The following is a 13,197-nucleotide window of genomic DNA, read 5'->3' as shown; positions in this document are numbered from 1 at the left end:
GATTTTTTTTCCTCGGTAGACTTTATAACAAAAATTTCAAACTATTTCAGCTGCAAGAACCACTACCAACTTCCAAAAAAAAAAGTGCTGTGCTTTGACAGGCAACCTAGAATCTTCTATCTACTTAAGGAATCAGTCATATGTAAAGAACATATATGGCCCACTTCTGCTGCAGATATGCAAAGGAATTATTTCAACTATGCATCTTTCAGTTTAAAGCCATTCCCTTAATCCTATCACCACATGCCCCTGTAAAAAGTCCCTCCCCAGCTCTCTTGTAGGCCAGCTTTAGGTACTGGAAGGTCTCTTTGGAGGATTCTCTTCTCCAGGCAGATCAAGCAGAACTCCTTATTCCCCATATGCATTAGCATAGCTTCCACGACAGTTTGCTCCATGATCTTTGTTGGGCACTAAAGTTAGACTGGCCTGTAGTTCCCTGGGTCTTCATTATTTCCCTTTTTAAAAAATGGGGTTACATTTCAGTAGGAACTTGACTGGACTGCCACAAATTCTCAAATATGAAGGATGGTGGCTTAGCCACTTCATGTGTCACTCTCCTCAAGGTGTGTGTGGGTGTCTCTCACCCAGTCCCATAGACTTGTGCACCTTCAGGTTCCTTGGGTATTCTTGGATCTGATCTTCTAGAGTGAGCAGTTCTTTATTCTCCCAGTTGCTGCCTTTTTCCCTTTTGGGACTTGGGCAGTGTAGCTGGAATATTTACTGGTGAAGACTGAGGAAAAAAAGACACTGAATACTCCCAGGTTCTGGGTAAACAGGTCTGTCCATTCCTTCTGGAGAGGGCTCACAATTTTTCTAGTCTTCCTTTATCCCTGACATTCCTATAGAAGCTCCTCTTGTTGCCCTTCATGTCCCTGGCCAGATTGAATTCTATCAGATCTTCAGCACTTATTAAGAACTGTGGTTCTTTTAAGGTGGCTCTCTTCCTTGGGTATCTGTAAAAGCAGCTCTGGGGCTGACATTGCAAAGACCAAGGTTTTTTTTCCTGGTAACCAGACATCTCCACCCAATCCCACCACCTAAGGCAGAGAAGTTAAAAATCTCATATTCAACCAACTCAAACACTTTAATCTAGCTCCAAATTGTTGCTGACAATTTTCTGCTAGCAGCTAACTTCCAAAAGCAGCTGATGTGCCCTGCATTGTGGATGAACGGGCTCCAGCAAATGAGACTTTCATCACATATTATCTTAACTGGAACAAGCAATACAAGCCATTACCCCTTTCAAATTTAGTTTCCCACCTCTCAGAAAGTGTCTCCCATCCTACTATGGTAATGAAAAAATAGAAACTACTCAACATCAAGAGGTATGTTATCTCCCAGTGGGGGTTTATGGGTAAAAAACAATCACTCAAAAAACAAATTAAGAACAGCAACACAACTGTCACTCACAGGCAGGGAGTCCCTAAGAGTGAGTCTCTAGCTCAGAAGTAATTCCAGGGCAGTACAGTGCAGAACTGTTGACACACAACTACTTGTTACTTCTTGCTAACAGTCTTCAAATATGGAAAAATGTTTTTTTCCCCAGTTTTTCTTATGAAGATTAATCAAAAGTCGTTTCCTAGCTGCTCTAGTCACTTCCCCATGTCCTCAGGGCACCAATACGGGGATATCATCAATGCTAATGAAATACGTGAACATCTGAAAAATGGTGGGAGGCACACAGCCAGCAGGATGCATCTGCCTCAGCCAGATCCACACTTGAAAAGTGTGGCACATTATGTTGAAGAAACATACATGCAAAACATTTAAAAAAAAAAAAAAAAAAGAAGAAAAAAAATGAGAGGGGGGCGGAATGCAATCCCACTAAAACATTCTTTTAGTCAAAACAATTTTGTACCACGTTCAGTTTTTAAAAATAATTGGATATTCACAGAAGTCCAGTCATAACTCCCAAGTGTTTAACGCCTGAAGTAGTAGTGGAAATAAACAGAAGTATGCAGTCAAAGGTTGTTATTATCAACAGACTTTTAAGATAAGAATTTCCCAAGTGTGTACTGCAGTTTCTCATTATTTATTAATAAATTAAGAACAATTTTTTCCCTAGCTATAATAATTTTATGCCAAGAGGGAAAAGCCAAAGTTGTACTTTCTCAAGTCTCCCACATAGTTGCTGACTGCTGCAAACAATATCCTTAGCTGCTATCATGAAACATTATAGAAAATGAATTCAGTTTTGCATTTTAAGTGTTAAGCAACACAGATGTGGTAAAGTAAATAAAAATCACTGGTCTTCATCAATGTTAAAATGATAAAAGTAACTGCCTGTTGTTTATACAAAGACTGTGGTTCACAAATCTAATCCTACAGCCAGAGTATTACCCCAAGATGCTTACACACTTCTTCCCTCACAAGCAGCAGATGCTTTATGCATTAAAAGAATCAAAAGAAAAGTCCCATCCTACATTCACAATATTTACAGGGCAACTTTTCCAAGTGTCTTAGTCATACAGGAGCACAGTTTTAGCACAACCTTGCCATCGCTCTTTTTCACGTGTAGTAACACAAAACCAGCTTGACTACAACTTTCTACTCCAGTATTGCCATCCCTGCAAGTCCTGGCCAGGCTGGATGGAGCTTTGAGCGACATGGGTTAGTGCAAGAGGACCCTGCCCGTGGCAGGTGGGTTGGACTCGATGGCCTTTCAAAGGCCCCTTCCAACTCTACTCTAAACTATTCTATGATTCCATTTACTACAAGAAGACATGAAGAAACAGACACCATGAATAGCTGCTTATATAATGTTGTGTTTTGTACAATATTTGCTTAATCAATCACAAGAAAATCTAATCTAACACATAAAGATATCACTGCATAACTGATAATGATTTCAAATAATCTACACTAGAGCTAAAGCAAATATTCATACAATATCCATCATTTTGCCAGCAAAAATTATTATACTTTCAATAGAAATTTTTTAAAATAATTTAAAAATTATTTTATTTTACAGTGTAGCCTCCATGTATCTGTGAGCTGCTCAAGATTCTGGATGCATTTGCAGCATACAATAGGTGAAAGTCAATTGGTAATTGCCAACCTCTGCAGAGAAAATGCCTTCAAGTACATGAGCATATGAAGACAATCACTCAGCCTAAAAATTTCAGGGCATTTTATACTGATCATATTCACAATTTAGTATCAAATTATTGAATTTATATGAAAGCAAATCTTCATCTCTGAATTAATATACTTTCTAGAAAGTTGGACTTAACTGCAACTGCAATTTCTCATTCTTCTCTAATAGTACATAGCACCACAAATCTCATGACTGCAGGACAAATGACGATTTTACTCTTTTTAAAACAAAGTTTAAGCCTTGACAATGACAGGAGAGTGAGGGTGAAAACAAAGTACACCACAGTGAGAAGATTAAAGTTACCTATTCAGGAATACTGGCATTGAGAAGAGTTATAGGTGAGGGCAAGTTTTAAGAGGCCCTTTAAGGCAGTGCAAAGTCTCACAGACAATCTAAATAGATACATACTATGCTAACAAATGTAACTTTCTTCCCTATCATCCTGGCAAAAAAAAAAAAAAAAAAAAAAAAAAAATTGTCAGCTTGCCTGGTCCTTTTCAGAATCAACATAAGATCAAACACTGCATGAAATCCACAATTTAATTAGTCAGATACTTTATACAGGATGCATCTTAAAATGAAAAACATAACTCACAAACCACTGGGTTTTAATCTGGAAAAATCACAGTTACCACTATTTTCATCAAGAGGAAGGGATTTGGATTTTCTGCCTAAACACTCAACTGCTCTTCAATATTCAAACAAATAAAAGTTACCATGCATACTGAATCCACAAAGTAAAAAAAAAGAAGTTCTTACAATCCCCACATGTGTATAAGCTGGCAACCTAAAACAACAAAAGCTGAGACCTCCTTACATATTCCATTATATTTTCAGTAACTTGTCAAATTCATAGTCTGTGCTGCTTTGTAATGAACAACTTTACATTGAAAAAAAGCTCTCAATTTCATAGAACCATTTTGTTTAAACTCACTTAAACTCAACCAAGAAGCTTTAGAAGTAACAAGAGTTTGCACAATTATGCAAGTTATTTTATATTAACAAGAAAGAACAGGACAATAAAATTATGCAAATATTTGCTAAAATACATTTTCCCATACATTTTAGATGTCTTCTACTTTGTAGAAATGTTTTCAATTAAGAATCTCAATGCACAACTTAAAAGTGACCAACTGAAAAGCTGATGAGTTTCTGTAGTCACAGAGCCATCACAACACCATGCCTGTCCAAAAGCAAGATACTGCAAATCCCCATCTGAAATACTGTTCTTCCACTGGTGCTGAAATGCTGGGATTTTGCTGGAATTTCAGGATGGGTACCTTTGACTTCTTTTTGCTTAATACTAGACCATACTCATTGAGTATTTAATTGTGGAGATGGTACAACAATGTTTCTGGGTGGGAGTTGATGGGTTTTTATTGTTTTGTTTCTTTCCTTTTAAAAAAACTTGAAAATAACTTCCATCTCTTTCATAAAGATGATTTTCAGCTCAACAAGCTAAAGTACACAAAAAATGATCTTGTTTTATCTATTTGAAATCTGTCACCTTTCAAACTTCATTAATATTTTTGAGCTTCTATTATAAGAGGAATAAAACACAACAATGTGATATGTCTTTATCCTGTAATTCTTGCTCCTCCCCTCTTCAAATTTTCCAAGTAACAGAGGGCTTCTCCCAGAACAACCACTGCTTTATTCTATACCTTTGATAATTTTTCTATTTCACTTACTCTTTAAGATGTTTGGACCAGAACAACATTCCAACAAAAAAGACTATTTCTAGTATTTCTTTAGTCTCTGCAAAGTCCACCAAGTAGATGTCCTAGTTATGATTTTGTGTCCTTTGAATAAGGCTGGCACTGCTTTTGTTAGCATTCAAAATTTTGAACTGCTTATCTACAATACCATATCACTGTTCAGAGAAAAAGGTACAACTCAATACCAAACAGGATTAATTATTTTTTTTAATAAAAGAAGCAAGTAATGCTTTTATATGTCCAAGACGTAACTAAAACCCATAAGACAAAAAGAAGAATAGACATTCTCAACATACCTACCTAGAATTACCACAAAAATTGAGTCACTGACAGGATGTGCTGTGCGTTGCAGGACTAGCTATAAAATCAACAAATGTGTTAAATCAAATTACCTGTTTCTCCCATACTACATTTTAAATATCTCTAATAAATTAGACATTTTCAGTTGTTGTAAAAATAACAACATATATACCTGAGTTTAACCTATGGAAAAAAATTAATCCTTTCACCTACTTTGGAGTTTGCATCAGAATTTCTACAGTTATATGTTGTAAAAAGGACTCTGTTTTCCTCATTTAATGGAAAGTCTTAATCCTGACAGACAGGAATTTTACACTCCCTACTATTTTTAAGAGGCCTGAAACAACAATGACATAAAAAAGATTCAACAAACCGGCTACACTTTATACATTTAATTACATTAACTCCAGCCACCTAAATTAGCAGTGCAGAAGTTTATCACTAGATTGAAGCTGAAGATGATTCTATGAATGCATGCACATATGCTTCAATATGGTCATGCTGAATATGTACCTCTATAATGACACTTCTATAAAACTCCCTAGATGGGGAGGTAATCGTTGTATCAATCATATGTGCCAAGGAATCACAACAGCAAGTGAAGTGAAAATTCTGTTATTCTTGAAAGCACTCCTAACAGTATTACACAAACTGAAAAACATTTAGGTGATGTTGAACATAAATGATCACTGGTTTAAAAGCAAGATGAATTACACGATGTGTTTTCTTGGTGGAAGCTTTAACAGACCTTAACAACGGCCCCCATAACATGTGGCAAGTATTATGTCAAGAATTGATGCAAGTAATAATGCTAAAATTATCTAGTATCTTAGCCAAAACTGTAGTCAAATTAAAGCCACAACCAGAATTATAAACACATCTGGAATAAGGTTAAAATTTTATGTAGTAGAGCTTATTACAGTTATGTCTAGACAATAATATTGAACCATTTTTGATCATGAATGGTTAAGGACTATTCTCATAATCATTCATGGACAACAACTTGTGTCTTCCTTGATGCCTTTCATTAAACAGAGCATACTTATGAAGCAACTGCAGTTCTGTCCTAACTTTGTACACAACTAACAATAATTGAGCATTATAAACCTACAGAGAAATATGGCAACTATTTCAGTTAATTCTCCCTTACATTGTTGAGGGCAATTACTTGCTCGTCTTTAAAAAGATTAAAGAACTATTTAAAATATCACCCTTCTCCATACTATTTAAACTGGCAGAGAATACTTCCTTACAATCTTTTAGAAAAAACTTCATGTAATAGCAACAAAATGAGTAATTAGAACCATACAAAACATTGGAAAGTTAATGTCCTACCACATATTCCAGTTATCTGAAAAAGATAAGTGTAGTTAGAAAGCATCCCTTAACAAACTGATTAAAAATTTAATGGCCTGAGCACATTGTGACACTTGAAAGTTGAAGATACTGCTTAAGTTTCTGTAACTGTTTGTGAAAATGCATCATGTTGTCTACATTGATTTTGCACTCAAAATACTTTTTGAGTATTTTCAGATATTCAGACATATTTATACACATTGATGAGACTTCCCCAGCCCCAAATTTTTCTTCTCTAGACTGAATAGTCCTATTTCCCACAGCCTTTTTTCTCCTCTCATGTTAGACTCACTACTGCCTCAACCATCTCAGTGGTCTTTACGGTACTCTCATCCCATAGCTCCATGTCCTTCTTGAACTGGAAAGCCCAAAACAAGATTCCAGGCGCAGTCTCACCAGTGTTGAGTGAACTGGAGGGATCATTTCCCTCAAGCTGCTGACAATTCTCATCCTGCAGCAGCCCAGGATATATTTACTTTCCTTGTCATAGGAAGTTCCACTGCTATGTGGGACCTATGACAGGGAGTCATTTGTGGGTCATTTTTAATAAGAGTATGTATTGCCAAAAGTTCCAATTCCACACAACAGGTTGCAGAAGTACCATTCAAAATGCCTAACAAGCATGGCTGAATCACATTCTGGCTGTTGCCTGGTCTTTCACATTATCTATTGAATTTCCTTGTGCAGGGAAAGTAGCATTGTATTCTCTGAACAACTGGATTTGCATTATTTAATGTCAGGTGAATTGGAAGATCCTAGAAGCAGAAGAAAGTCAACACTTGAGACACACAGAGCAGGCAACCCTCACACAGCCAGAAATAGCAGAGACTAAATATAAAAACCAGAGAGGCAGTTCTGTTGAGCCCTGAGAAGACAACATACCTACAATAAAAGTATGGCCTCAAAGTAGTACATTTCCTTTCCAGGAAAGAATTTGTATTTGTAACTGGTAAAATATCAAGATATCTGAAGAGCCAGGGACAACAAATCAATATTGCTCTTTATAGCTGCAGCGCTTTGTGTGCACATGCAGAGCTAAGCCCCACTTAAAAACTGAGCAATTGAATACTGACTACCTATCAAGCAAACAACTTTAGAAATGGATTTACATCCACAAAAACAAACACTACATTGCTTGCTTAAGAGCAGTGAAGAATACAATACTTCATAAATCTCTTTTAAGCTACTTCAAACCATTAAATCCAATAATTTGCTGTAGTTTTCCACACTAATGATTAACTAACAGGAGATCCTATAATCAAGGACAGCAAATTTTCACAAAATTGTTTGCTAATTCATATTATATTTCTAGAGTGTGATGTCATATCCCACTTCCTCATAGGTTTGTTCCATTCCACATTCACCTGTAGAGAATTTGCTTTAAGTCTTCTGGAAAATGCCAATAGAAGTCTTGGTACTTTCCAAAAAACAGAACACTTTCTGTATTTTCCAATCCTCAATTCTGTGCAAAAGTTAACCCGCTTTATTCACCTATTTTAATTAAAAATAAGTAAAGGTGGAATGCTGATATTGGTAAGTCAAAACAGGTACGGTCTGTGGCTTTCATCTCTACAGAGTTTTGCATCAGCATCATAAGCTAGCTAGGCTTAGTTCTATAGGCACTGCTTATGCTGCACAGCCACAGAAATAACCCTTGAAGATGACATTCCTCATTTCTCTGAGGAAAAAATTACGTATCAGCTTTTTCCCTTTTTCTGAGGAAAGCAGCTCAATTTTTTTCTTTTTTTTTTTTTTTTTTCCTACTACATCAGAGTACAAGAGCCAATCTCTAGGGAATACAGCTCCAGTTAAGCAAAGTCCCTTTTGCCACAACGTAAGAACCTGCACACATTAAACAGTATGTGATGAAAGTGGCAAATCAGTTTGTGTTTGCTACAGCAAGTGAAATGGAAAAGTAAAGTGATCAGCTTTAGTGAACAGAGGAAAAGCAGCAATATACTAAAGAACACTGCAATTAAATTGTAAGATCTGTGAGTAACTGTACACAGACCCAACTCAACTGAATTAATGTTTCATTCATTGTCTTCATCATAGCCTCTCAATGTATTGATATTCTTAAGAATAAAGATTCAAGGTTGAGGTAAAAAGTACAATTTTTAACAAATTGCATACATACACTAACTTTCCTAACAAATTTAGGATGATATATAAATCTACAAGGTTACCACCTTAACGAAACAGTTTAGGGAGCCACAAGGATTCAAACCTCATGTTTTAAATTCAAACTTGTAGTATGAACACTTACTCAAACTTATTCACACTCAACTCCATTGTCATAAGACAATCCAAAGAAAAGACAACAATTTAAGAGTTTTATACAATACCAATTGGTTAAAAAGTTATTACCAATTTGTAATTGCGGGGTGCATAAGAGGCAAGATTAAGGTATTTTCAAATTGCCAATGGAATTTTTCCCCCCACACACAAAGTGTTCATTATTCCATTGTAATTCAAGATCTACTTTGACTTAATTTAATAACTAGTAGGATTCAACTGGTTTTTCACATACTTAGATTCTTCTGGGATTTACGAGTAACTTAAGTATTGCAAGATAAAAAAAGGATAAAAAAAATTACTACCCATTTTACCACCAATATGCAGAATCCAGTATATCCCTCAATATTTTAAACTAGGTATAATGCAGAAACTCAGCTAACTGTTTCTCATACAAGCAAAACTACTTTATTCATTGCATGCAAGCTACATCTTCACTCAACCCAGAAGAATTACTGTAGCTGCTAGTGACAGGCCTGAACTAGCTTAAAACCATCCAGCTTGGTAACAGCTCAACCACAGCTGAGAATCAACCCAAACCAAGGTTTTACAGCTCCATCTCCTCTGCATCTCCTTCCCTGAGCACTGTGCAATTTTTACAATAGCTTTGAACTAGGCAGACTGACAGTTTTACAGACAACTTGGGCATATTTCAGGAAACTTTAGTCACGTTTTGACAACAAATACAGTTTATCACCTCAGAATTGTTCTTTGAAACTCTGATTGACAGCTCCCATGCTGTATAAGATTCTTAAAGGTACAAGGCTGAACTTGCACATGGGCTCCTGAAGTCTTTCAAGAGAGCTGCATGAGCACTCCCTTAACACAGAATATGTTAAAAAAATCATCTTTAGCAGCACTGGTTTGAGCCAGCTCATTTCACTGTGCACTGTGATGCATAAGAAGAGCTTATGCAATTACGGAACTGTTGGTGGGTCTGTGGTGACAGTGACCTTCAAACTCAAGGTGAGAACTAGTCAAATTGCTATTACTTTCAGCACAGAGCAAAACAACCCAGTTCAGAAAACAAGTATTTAAGGATCACACTGCCGCTGTGCAATACTCAATAGAAGTGTTTCTTTCTCTTCCCCCCCAATCATGAGGAAAAATATTTACCTAGCAGTTTTTAAACTTTCTTATTCATAAAGATTTGATTTTGAAGTAATTTAAAACTGGTGAAAGTGTGCTACTGTTTCTTTAGTACTGAACCATCACTTATTAGAATAACTCAGAGTCCATTTGTTTCTCTTCAGCACAGAAATTCAGCTGAGCCCAGCTGTTACACAAATCATATTTCACATGGTCTTCCTATTCACTCAAACTTCTTCCTTGTAAAGGGAAGTTTTTAAGAAACAAATTGCCTATTTTCAGCAGGTCCTTTATGAAAGCGTCGTTTTCAATAAATAAGAAAAAACAAAGACATTGCACACAGGTCTGTTCAAGAGCATTCTACACTAGGCAACAAAATGCTGAAACTTGCTGTGTTGTGTTGCCCTCTTCAGGTCGACAGCATATTTTCTAGCTATTTTCATTGACGAGGTATTGCATTGCAATTTCTTTCATAATATTTTTCAGATCTGAAGTTTCAAGCAGTACCTAACTTCACCTGTATTCCACCAATGCTTGAAGCATTTTTGGTTTAATGTCCTATAAAGATTAACTTTACTTTTGCTCTTTATATCTCCCTAACCTCAATACCAATTTGAGGATTATCAAACTACCAGCCAGCATTTGAAAAGATGACTAAAAACCAACTTCAGTACTGATAAGAAAGTCTCATGACAAGAGGCTTAAAAAGCTGAATTGATTCAGCCTAGCAAAGAAAGGTCCTGATACCAGTCCGTAAGTGAATATAGGAGATCAGATAGTCACATGACTTTAAAGTGGGGTAAGGCAAAACAGAATCTAGAAACTGAAGTCAGAGAAATTCATACTTGAAATGCCATGGAGACTTTTCAACAACAACAAATTTAATAATCTACTAGCATAAAAAGGTAGATTCATTATTACTTGAAAACTCTACAGGTAGATCCAGTATCTTTCCAAACTATCTCTTTTGATCTGTTTTTTAATAGTTGTCATAACATGGCCCAAACTGTGCTTTTGATTTGCATACTTGCAATGGGTTTTGCAACTGATTATCTGAGCTCTGCCAATTAACGCGGAAATATGGATGAAACACTCTTCAATTGCTTGGAAATGGCCATGCTTGAGCTTCTGATTCACTTATTGAGACACATATTAATAATGTCTTAAAATATTTTATTTCCCACTCCCACTTTTATAGGGCAGGTCACAGTAAACATTTATGTTGACTTAGACATCTCAATACTGCAGGATTGACATAAAGAGCAAAGTGTTAAATTTAACTTATATATTATTAAGTATGGAGAATTTCACTCATGTTACAAAGGAAGACAAACATTCTCACAATTTGTGACTGTACAACTTCATCTCAACATCTTAAGGGACTTAGGATAGGAAAACCTGTTCAAAGTTAAGGCCTACTATGTAATTATAAGCAATAACATTAATAAGCTAATCAAAACCCTTAGAAAATGGAAGCAAAGGAAATGCTCATTCAGTACCAAATAAAGGAATACACAAACAATTGTAGATCACCCCTTCTTGGCATGGCAAACACAAAACAGCCAGCCTGCCTCGAGCAATGCAACTCTAAAAAAACTCCAGAGAACTTGGCATGAAGAGTTTTCATCCACTTCCTTTCCAATACTTTCGTAATCTTAATCTCAAGAACGAAATACGATATACAGCTTTAAACCCCATACACTCAGAGGGCAGACTACAGAGAAAAGCATGATGAAGTGGGTGAGCATGACATGGGGAGAGAGCAAGAAACAAAAATGGGGAATGAGTACAAATTAAGTGCACAACAGCTGAGACTCAGAATGCTCCCACAGCAGGCAGCAGTTCATCAGAGCAGTCTCTATCAGCACGTAGAGACTCCTCTCCTGACTAATATGACCTGTCACAGTGCCTGGAGCCAAAGACTGATGAAAACTTCCTGCCATCTATCAGCCAGTTTGCTCAATTAGACTGTGAAACATCAGCTGGTCTTACAAACATGGGGGGAAATTCCACAAGCCAAACTAGCTCTATTACTGGACATGAAAAGCTTGATGCTTTGAATTCAAAATATACTCAAAGCACTTGAATTCAAAAATGTACTCAAAACATTACTATTATTTTCTTTCTTGCCATTAAAGAACAAGTGCAAAAAGCACTCAATTCTATAATACTATCAGATACAAAAGCAAAAAAGCTTTTGTGCACCTGTCAGTTGAAGACAAAGCACCTTACACCTCTGAAGTGATGAAGTGGGGAAGTTATTTTTTGACACATTGAATTAAAATCATCACAAAAATATAATACTGTTTTTAAAACTGTCTCTGGTAGAAAAAGTTTCCACCTATATCAAAGGTTTATCTGCTTCAAGTTCCATACGACACAGCTAACAGAATATGACAGACAGCGGGCAATAAAATCACCAAGATTTGATCCTTAGTGATTCTCAACCTTTTTTTACATTATCTACTGTAGATTCCAGGATTATGGTCCAATCTTAGCTGGTATACTTAAAAGAAGAGGTGCTGGACAAGGGTTTTTAAAATTACCTGTGGTTAGTTTAGATCTGACTTACCCAAGTATGATGTTCATATTTTTGCCATTTCTTTCTCCCACACACTCCATCAGATTTGGTCACCACAAGAAGTATGATTCATATTATTCTTTAGAAATGCATTTTAGTAGACAAACTTACAACTGAAAGAGTTTTTGAGTTTTAAAATAATGAATTCTTCAGTGAAAAAGATCTATCAAATCACTTTATTGAATGCATTTTTTCTGCAGCAACTTTGCCAATTCACATGTAATTGCAGCTAAGACTGGTTTTTCTTACTTGGTATCATAATCTAGTAAAATTTTTTGAAGGAAAACGAATTTATCCACCTCCTACTGCCAAAAAGAACAAAGTTCCCTTCAAAGAATTTCCTTCTAATAATTTGGCATAATAGAAGGTATGGAGAATACAAGGAGGAACTCTTCCCATTGAAGGCAATGCCTCATCATTTCCCGCCATCCACTTGTGTATTCTTAAGTACCTACAAGAACACTGTGTGAAGACACACAGGGAATAAATATCCACAGCAACATAAACTCAGGTTAAATCAGGTGTTTATGTAGAGATATACAAGCAACCAATTAGAATGCTAAGAGGTCTCCTACCAGCACTAATGGAAATTAAATGCATTCAGGGTAGGGGTTAAATACATCTGAAGAACACTTTAGAATCAGCTATTTTTCCATATGCAAGTTTGTCACTAACTCCTTGTTTGGAATTAAATTATAATTTCACCCTTTCTAAGGCTTTCTGAAAATTCCTTTAAACACATAAAGCAGTAATCGGTACAC

General features: G+C 36.1%; 1 protein-coding gene across 1 annotated transcript in view; it reads right to left on the bottom strand.

Annotated features, from left to right (window-relative positions):
- The window catches only part of ATG5 (autophagy related 5), a 73,014-nt gene that overhangs the window by 27,182 nt on the left and 32,635 nt on the right, over positions 1–13,197 (bottom strand). The gene's annotated exons all lie outside the window — the stretch shown is intronic.

This window comes from Onychostruthus taczanowskii, unplaced genomic scaffold (assembly GCF_017590055.1).
Source record: "Onychostruthus taczanowskii isolate IOZ18803 unplaced genomic scaffold, ASM1759005v1 scaffold48, whole genome shotgun sequence".
NCBI lineage: Eukaryota > Metazoa > Chordata > Aves > Passeriformes > Passeridae > Onychostruthus > Onychostruthus taczanowskii.
Note: the sequence above shows the minus strand (reverse complement) of the source record. Positions and strands in the feature narration are given on the sequence as shown.